The sequence below is a fragment of the Lissotriton helveticus genome, chromosome 6 (assembly GCF_964261635.1).
Source record: "Lissotriton helveticus chromosome 6, aLisHel1.1, whole genome shotgun sequence".
Taxonomy (NCBI): Eukaryota; Metazoa; Chordata; class Amphibia; order Caudata; family Salamandridae; genus Lissotriton; species Lissotriton helveticus.
The window spans coordinates 1,083,217,024-1,083,223,023 of record NC_136067.1 but is presented as its reverse complement, the minus strand read 5'-3'; the positions used below and the strand labels follow the sequence as shown (position 1 = coordinate 1,083,223,023).

General features: G+C 43.4%; 1 protein-coding gene across 1 annotated transcript in view; it reads right to left on the bottom strand.

Moving 5' to 3' along the window:
* NUP133 (nucleoporin 133) overlaps positions 1 to 6,000 on the bottom strand; it is a 1,231,428-nt gene that overhangs the window by 1,050,593 nt on the left and 174,835 nt on the right. The gene's annotated exons all lie outside the window — the stretch shown is intronic.

Genomic DNA, 6,000 nt, shown 5'->3' with positions numbered 1-6,000 from the left:
AGGAAAGAATGTAATGACGTCCAATCCCAAACAAATAAATTCGGCAAAGAGGATTAAGTACAATCATGTGAATAGAACTGGGGCAACTGCAAAAGGGAAAATAACTTTGGATACCAGTTTACAGAATGAAGTACTTAAAGTGTGTAATAAATTAGAAGTCATGGACTGCTTTCTTAAGGATACGCTGGGAAAATTCTGTGAGAGACTTGGAGCTATAGAGTGTGTACTATCTAAAATTAGTAGTAAATACGATTTGCTTCCAGGAATTAATGCCCCTCATTTTAGTTCTAATGGAGAAACCAATGTAAAGTTAAGTTGTAATCTAAAAGCTCCAAACTCTAGCACATATAATGCAAATAGAAATATGGGGGTTGATACTAGTTTATCTGGTTTATCTGGTTTGACTAGGAGTAACACCATTCAGCCAACCAGAACTAGTCCACCCATAGTGCTCCCAGCGGCGTATGTATTCGAGGAACAGGTTCCTTATATAGACCTACTCCCTGCCGCTACCCCATATACTGTGGTTTTAGCCAATGTACCAAGATTACGCAAAGGAACAGGGGAGACCTGTGAAAGTCTCAGGAATAAATCTCTATCGTGGCTTGGGGCTAAGACGGCTTTAACTGATAGATTATTTGCCAAATTCAAAATGGCTAGACGGGTAGGATGGATTGGAAGGGGACGGAAGGATTTGAAAGGAGACTGTGTGATATTAAATTTCAAGACCCCGCATCTAACTAACCTAATCCTTCACAGGGCAGGTAATACAGTAATCCATCCTGATCAGATTAATACCTTACCACTTGGTTTTTTCTATAAACCCTACCATCTCAATAACGACACCCAGAGGCGGGGGGGGGGGGCACCCTTGAAAAATCCTACTACAACCTACGGTATAGATACCTCTAATCGATTTAGTGCTTTGCCAAGTCTGGAGGAAGTAGACTGACTTAATGATTCTGTCCAGACTGCTGACAATGGTAGCATTAGTAGTGGTCCTCAGGATACATATGGAAGTACTATGCAACAGGAAAATTTAGATTTTGATTTAGGGGTAGCTTCTAATACTGAAGAGTATGTAATTAATCAGGATATCGCAACTATTACACTGAGAGAACATTCCCAGAACATATCATTAGTAATTAGAATTCATAAAGAAAAGGGCATTTGTAACATTGTGTTTTGGAATGTCGCGGGTTTGAAATCTAAAGTAACAAATGTAGTTTGGACTAATTTTATACATCAATTTGATATCATTATTGTACAGGAGAATTGGACGATAGATCCTATACATATCAATGGATTTAAAACTGTACACACTGCGGCAGTAGCCTCTAGATATGGCAGAGCAAAAGAGGGGCTGTGTATCTACATATCTAACCTAATTAATCTTGTAAAATTAGAATTAGTCTGTAAAGGTTGTTACTACCAAATCATTAAACTTGTGGTATATATAAACCATATGGTAATACTGGTGAACTACTACAACACTGTCCCGCCAGATTTACTAGAAGAAATAGTAAATGAGAGAAGTGGTCACTTGCACAAGTTACAGGAGATACGGAGTAGAGATCTGATTATACTCGGGGGGGGGGGGGGGGGGGGTTAATGCCGCCCAATGCCCCTATTGGGAGTCTGGGAACTGTTGAATTTCGTATGATATGGAAACTTATATCCCGCACTTCACACAGACAAAATATGGGAAACTCCTGAACGAGATAATATTTGAATTAGATCTAGGGTTTGCTAAATCACTATGTCACCAGTCTGTGCCTTTCTGCCCCACGTTTAATGGCCGTGTAACTTTCTCCATTTTAGACTATATTTTGGTATCCAACTGTTATGGCAAAATCATTGAAGAGCTTTGTACCCACGACGTGGCATTAAGTGATCACTATGCTCAGAGCCTGAAGATCAGTCTGTTTGGACAAAACCAAAGGAATGCTATTGCCCTTATCGGTATGTTGGAAAATAGATCACTTTCTAGGCAAAATGGTTACACCGTGAAATGGGAGAAAGTAGTCCCTATTGAATTTCTGGCCGGTGTGACGAAGAAGTGCCAGGATAGTTTTCAAGTGTACCTGGATAAAAATGCTGTGCCAAAGGATATTGTTGCTGGTTTCACAAACATTACAGAGTATATTAAGAAGGCCCTCACTATCACCATAAAAGGTAGGAAAGAACACAAAGGAAAAAAAGGTTGGTTCGATTCGAACTGTACTAGGGCATATAGAAACCTTAAACACGCCCTTCATACTGAACCCAAAGATAGAGCCACAATCAGAGAAGCGAGGAAAAAGTATAATTGTGCGCTAAAAGACAGAAGACAGAGCTTGAGGGATGATGCCTGGATAGCTCTACGGGAAGCTTCTCTCTCTAAAGATTCTTGTGCTTTCTGGAGGGCAGTGAATGCCCCCTTCTTTAGAGATAAGGAGTTTGCCACTATAGAGGTGGCTATCTCCAAAAATAGTTGGATAGAGCACTTTAGGAAACTATATGATGAAATCTCACCGGAGATACCCGAGGAGGTGAGCACAGGGATAGATCCTAGCAACCTTACAGGGATGGAACAAGTTGTATTGCCTAGGGAGAAAGGTGCGGCATTGGTTTTTGAGTTAGAAGAGTTTATAGTGGCCATTACAGCAAGTAGAGGAGGTAAGGCAGCAGGACCGGACGGAGTACCCGTGGATATCTTTAAAGAAAATATTCCTCAGCCAAGTCTTTAACGCGGTTAGCTCGGGCGTCTTTGACACATGGTATGAGTCGATCCTTGTCCCGATATATAAACAAGCAATGGCATAGCCAATAGGTCTCGCCTTTGGGACCGTTTCAAGTTTTTAGCCATGCAACAGTTGATGCTGTTGTACCAACGATATTGTGCTGCATAACTAAATACTTATAAGGTCCCAAAGCCGAGACCTATTGGCCATGCCAATGCTTGTTTATGATTTGGTTTTTAAAACATAAATAAACAGCATTGCCATTTACAATGCCAATAGCTTAAACTCGCGTAAATGCAAGACCTATTGCATGATGAAGTGCCTGTGTGTGTGTGAACAGTGCCTGTGTGTGCACTGTGTCTGTGTGTGTGTGTGTGCAGTGCCGGTGTATATATGCAGTGCTTGTGTGTGCGCAGTGCTTCTTTGTGTTTACTGGCGGTGTGTGTACCCAGTGCCTGTGTGTGCGCAGTGCCGGTGTTTGTGTGCATTGCCGGTGTGTGTGCGCATTGCCGGTGTGTGTGCGCATTGCCTGTGTGTGTGAGCAGTGCCGGTGTGTGTGAGCAGTGCCGGTGTGTGTGAGCAGTGCCGGTGTGTGTGAGCAGTGCCGGTGTGTGTGAGCAGTGCCGGTGTGTGCGCAGTGCCGGTGTGTGCGCGCAGTGGCTGTGTGTGCGCAGTGCCTGTGTGTGTGAGCAGTGCCTCTGTGTGTGAACAGTGGCTGTGTGTGCGCAGTGCCTGTGTGTGTGTGAACATTGCTTGTGTGTGTGCAGTGCCGGTGTGTGTGCGCAGTGCCTGTGAACAATGCCTGTGTGTGCCCAGTGCCGGTGTGTGTATGCAGTGCCTGTGTGTGCACAGTGCCTGTGTGTGTGCAGTGCCTGTGTGTGTGCAGTGCCTGTGTGTGCGCAGTGCCTGTGTGTGCGCAGTGCGCTGTGTGCACTGTGAGTGAGGGCTGTGTGCAAGTGTTTCCGCAAGAATGTAACTCGCTGCAAACTCTTAGAAAATAACGTTCCCTTGCATGTCAAAACACAGAAATCATCGTGCAATAGAACATGTTGCTGGAGACTGGTCATTCACTGTTACCCAACTTTCACTGGGGGAAGCAGCTGGAATGGTAAAACCCATAATCTGCGTTTTTTATAAGCAAAGAAAGGCTGTTTGTGGAGTTGTCCTGTGGTGTCTCTCGTGGTTAGACCTTTCTGGCCCTGTGTACAGTACGTGTGCACTGGGTAAAAACAATGAAAGAGGTGATTAGAAGCAGCGCTGCATACATCAATCCCGATGCATTTCTATCATAGCAAGATATCTTGGAGACACAAAGGGTAGGAAAACAAGAGCGGCCGGGAAACTGAAAGTACGGCCGGCCAGCCATGAATAATTAGGGGAGGAGAAGCCGCAGAGCGCACGCTGCACTCCTAAACAAACGTATTTAATGTGTGCTTAGATTTAAAGCGGGCCAAGGAATATGACTGCAGTTTTGTATTTGAAGCATTGTTGTAACATTTACGTATTGTTACATCAATCCCGATGCATTTCTATCATAGCATGTTATCTTGGAGACACAAAGGGTAGGAAAACAAGAGCGGCCGGGAAACTGAAAGTACGGCCGGCCAGCCATGAATAATTAGGGGAGGAGAAGCCGCAGAGAGCACGCTGAGAGAAGCCCTTTGATGTGGTGTCACGGCCTGGCGGCCGTGAATGAAAAAATGCAATTAGGAGGGAGGGAGGGAGGCTGATGCCTTTGATGCGCGTGCTTGTTTGGTCACGTGATTCACGTGAACTCGAAGAAAACCGCACCGAAAAAGACAAAGTTTGACGAGTATTTTGACCACTAGACTTCTCTCCTTTTCCATTCCTGCGGAATGGGAAAAGGCGAGACCTAAAAAGGGGACAGCACCGACCCGGCCTGCTACCGACCAATTTCTTTACTGGACAACGGCGAAAATAGTAGGTCGGGTAATACTAAACAAGCTACAAGACTGGGTAGAGGAATATTCTGTGCTAAGCGATATCTAGTACGGATTCCGTAAAAAGCTCGGCACAATCGAGCAGGGCTTTAACTTAAATAACCTAATTAATAAATATACTGCAGCAAAAAAGGAACCACTTTATCTGGTCTTTGTCGACTTATCTTCGGCATTTGACTGCGTTAAACATATTAAATTATGGGCTATTTTAGCCGAATTAGGAGTTGACCCAGTATTAATTTCTTTTATTAGAGAGTTTTATATAGGGGCAAGGGCACAGGTGAGGTTTGGGTTGAGGGGGGAATACACTAGCCACTTTAAAGTTAAACGGGGCATGAGGCAAGGCTGTGTCCTTGCCCCGCTGCTGTTTACACTATATATTAATAACTTAGAGAAGTCATTGGTACAGGAATGTAAAAATCTTCCAGAGGCAGGCAAACGCCCCATTCCCGAACTGCTATATGCGGACGATGCCGCCCTAATGTCTCGCACCCCATTAGGACTGCAAAGGCTGGCTACTAGTTATACCAATTTTATGTTAGATAGGGGCCTAACTATAAACTCCGCCAAAACTTTTACAATGAATTGTGGCACAGGGTGCCCCAAGACGAGACCTATCTTCATTGATAATAAACTAATTGAAAACTTAAAGTAATTTTCTTGTTAATTCTTCGGGGCCATGGGTGTAGACTGTTAAGACAAGGAGATTGCTATATTTAAAGAACTTGTCTGCATTAGCCAGTTTCAGTAGGAAACTAAATAGGCGACCAACTGCAGAATTACTGGATATTTATAAAGCAAAATCTGTTAGCGTAGCCACATATGGAGCAGGCATATGGGGATACGCGAATGTAAGCTCTCTGCTGGTCGCTGAAAATATATTTTTAAGATTTCTACTGATGGTCCCGAACAGCACCTCCTCCTATATCTGCCACTCAGAGTTAGGTTTGACCTATCTAGAAGACATAATAAAGATACCACCGGTTCTGTTGTGGCACAGGATATGGACAATAGAGGGAACTAATTTTAATCGCGAGATAATAAATGACTGTAGAGGGCTGGATGGGGTGAAACTAATTAAATGGTTAATTTATGCTAAAACTTATCTATGAAATAGGCCTCCAGGATTTTTATGATGAACCACTAATTATGACTAGTATGAGTAGGAAGGATCTAAAGAAAATCTGTCTGAGCTTCTTGAATGATCAGAGAGTGTGTGGAAATGAGTAAATCTTCGGTACAAGCACACAATCTCACTTTAATATATTTTACTCTGCAGCCATACCTACAACTGATAACGACTGATTATGATAGAT